The sequence below is a fragment of the Alligator sinensis genome, unplaced genomic scaffold (assembly GCF_000455745.1).
Source record: "Alligator sinensis unplaced genomic scaffold, ASM45574v1 scaffold814_1, whole genome shotgun sequence".
In the NCBI taxonomy this organism is placed as follows: domain Eukaryota; kingdom Metazoa; phylum Chordata; order Crocodylia; family Alligatoridae; genus Alligator; species Alligator sinensis.
In genome coordinates, this window is record NW_005842352.1 from 412,907 (window position 1) to 416,539 (window position 3,633).

The following is a 3,633-nucleotide window of genomic DNA, read 5'->3' on the forward strand; positions in this document are numbered from 1 at the left end:
GGGTGCAGAGGGGTGTGGCAGGGTGCAGATTGAGGCTCCCACAGTGAGGGAGGCTGGGGCTGGGTGGGAGTGCTGCCCAACCAGGGTGGTGAATGGGACCCTGGGGGCAGGGTGGGGAGCAGGACAAAGCTGCAGGCAGCTTGTCCTGGGGATCAGCATCCTGGCAGTTAAAAATGGCGGTGGGGCCACTTGAACCAAAGCTTATCAAAAACAGCCTTATTCCAAGTGCCGCCACCACTATTTTTAAGCGCGGGTATATTTTTAGGAGCAGAGCCGAGCAGGGTAAGGGTAGAGATGGGTTGCTGCTGTGGGCTCAGGGCCCTCCGCTCTGCTGCCTTTGCCCTGGAAGCTATGCACTAGCTGTGTGCCCCCTGCCCAACTGGCAGCAGGAGGTACAACCCGCTACCACCACTGCTGCTGGGCAGGCACTTGATGCACAGCCAGCGTGCAGCTCCCAGGGCAAAGGCAGCAGGGTAGAGAGCTCCCACCCTGCAGTGGGCAGCCCACCTCCACCCTGCACACAAATCTGGGAGGGCACAAGCCCCCCTATGCCTCTCTGCCAGGGGGGCACACCTTGCTCCCTGCCCCAGCCCTGGGGTCCCATTCACCACCCTGGCTGAGCAGTGCCCCCATCCTGCCCTGTTCCACTCCCTCCCTCACCATGGGGGCCTCAATCTGCCCCTTTCCCCTTCACAGACTTAGTTGCAGGGTACTGCACTCCATGCTTCCCAGCTGCTTTCTTGGCCACATGCATGCTAAGGCTGTGCATATGCGTGCGACATCCAGGGGTCCTGGCCAGAAGGCATATTATATTTATTGATACATTATCAACTACACTGGCCAAAAAAAAAGCCAATAGCTGATAATTGTAATATTCCTTTTATTGTTCCCGATCTGAAATAGCACTGATATATCAATGCACCTCTAGCTTATATACAAACTGTCACAACCCAAAGGGTGTGATTTTTGTTTTTGTGTGCTTCGGCACTGCTAAATTGTTCCCGCTAAATTACAGCTTTGTTGCACGGTGGAGTTTTCTGCTGCAAAAGAGAACCCCGGTGCAAGGGAGAATTTCCCGCCAATTTGAAGCTTTCTTTGCAGGGTGCATTTCTTGGTTGCAGCACAGAAATGCTCGTTGCAAAGAGTTCCCGCCATTTGTATGCTAATTCGAGTCCCATTATTGACCAGTTCTAAATTATTCACACGTGGCAGCTAGTGATTGGCTTGCTAGCCGTATAAAAGGCTTGAGTGGTTTCTGCCCAAGTTGGAGGACTCCACGAACACCAGGGAGGAGGAGACTTCACGCTGTGTGAAGATCTCCTGCGGATCCTTACGGACCCAGCGCATTTCAAGCAGGCAACAGAGGTCTGATAAGCCTCTGGCCTCTCCCCGTCGCCGATAGATTCCTAGATGTATCCCTCCCTGCGTGCAAAAGAACCGGACCCACGGAGCCTAGCAAACTTTGTGTGAGTCCAGCTGGAACAACTGACACAGTTGTTCAGACGACCGGACTACCTCAGAGGACAAGTTCCACGGAGCCTAGCAAACTTCGTGTGAGTCTATTCAGAGCTCTTTCGGATGAGCACTTTCTTCGATTGGCATGATGGGCTCGCGGTTTAGAGCCTCCAACCGGACGGGCTAGAAGAGTGTTCACGGGACGGATCTCTAGTCCACCTCTTATCTTTTTTTTTTTTTTTTTTTAAAATCAGCAACTGTAACTCAAGCAAGTTTTCCTGTCTGCACCGCGACCATCTTCGGTGTAAGTAAACAATCTTTAAATCTACTGCTATGAGTCGGTGCCTAATTCTAGCTTGACGCGTGCCCTCTCCGATCCCGCGTGCCCAGGCTGCTGGCCACAGCCTGCGCAGAGCACAAAGAAGGGCCCAGCTCACGCCCGGCCCACACACAAACCAATTTTTCACTTGGGGTGTACTGATAAAGATTTTCTTGGCCAATACTGATGGCCAATTATTAACCGGCCATATCAGCCGATACTGATCTAATAGCCAATTTACAGGAATGCAGCCTCCTGTCAGTAAGTCTGTTGGGGAGTGGGGGAAGGAGCAGGGGGGGAAGGAAGGGCCCAGCTCACGCCCGGCCCACACACAAACCAATTTTTCACTTGGGGTGTACTGATAAAGATTTTCTTGGCCAATACTGATGGCCAATTATTAACCGGCCATATCAGCCGATACTGATCTAATAGCCAATTTACAGGAATGCAGCCTCCTGTCAGTAAGTCTGTTGGGGAGTGGGGGAAGGAGCAGGGGGGGAAGGGGTGTGGAGGGCACAGATCGAGGTCCCTGTGGTGAGGGAGGGAGTGGGGCAGGGGCTGCCCAGCCGGGGCAGGGAGTGAGACCCTGGGACAGAGCTGTGGGTGGCTTGTCTGGGGGAGAGCAGGGGTGGCTCCCTGCTGCTGTGCACATCCCCAGGGGAGGCATGGGGGTCATGTACCTCCCCCCCAGATTTGTGTGAGGGGCTAGGGAGGGCTTGGAGCCAGGGGCTGTGCCAGCCTCTTCCCAGTAGGGGGAGCTGGGATGGGGCTGGCTCCACAGAATAGGGGTGGGGTGGATGGCAGCAGCAGTGGGAGGGGTGGCTATGGGTTGGGCTATAGCAACCCCAAAATTCCCCACCCACCCCACCCCCACTCAACCCCCCTGCCAGAAAGAGGCTGGGGCAGCCCCTGGCCCCAGGCCTACAGCAGACAGTCTGGCTTCACCCCACGCACAAATCTGAGGGGGCACATGACCCCCATACCTCCCCCAGCAGGGCTTGCAGTAGCTGGGAGCCACTCCCCCTCCATACCCCCCATGTCCTTCAGGTGAGCCACCTGCAGCTCTCTCTCATGAGGTCACATTCACTGCCCTGGATGGGCAGTGCCTGCCTTGCCCCACTCCCTCCCTCACCATGGGGTCCTCAATCTGTTCCCTCATGCCCCTTCCCCACCATAGATCAGCCAGACACTGCTCTCCAAGCTGCCCAGCTGCACTCCTGGCCACATGCATGCACATGGCACTTATCAGTGACATTGTTGGTTATACCAGCCAAAAAAAAAAAAAATCCGATTGCTGGAAAAAAAAATCATCAAGGCTCACATTTGCAAAAGCCCGGCAGGACAAATTATGCTGAGGAGAAACCAGCATGGGTTCGTAGCAGGTAGATCATGCCTAACTAATCTAGTCTCTTTTTATGACCAGGTTACAAAACACCTGGACGCAGGAGTAGGGGTTGATGTTGTATACTTAGACTTCAGGAAGGCCTTCGATACGGTATCCCACACCATACTGGTAAACAAGTTAAGAGGCTGTGACTTGGATGACTACACAGTCCGGTGGGTGGTGAATTGGCTAGAGGGTCGCACTCAGAGAGTCGTAGTGGATGGGTCGGTATTGACCTGGAAGGGTGTGGGCAGTGGGGTCCCGCAGGGCTCGGTCCTTGGACTGATACTAAATCTTCATCAGCAACTTGGACGAGGGAGTGAAGTGTACTCTGTCCAAGTTTGCGGATGACACAAAACTGTGGGGAGAAGTGGACACGCCGGAGGGCAGGGAACAACTACAAGCAGACCTGGACAAGTTGGACATATGGGTGGAAAACAACAGAATGCAATTCAACAAGGAGAAATGCAAAGTG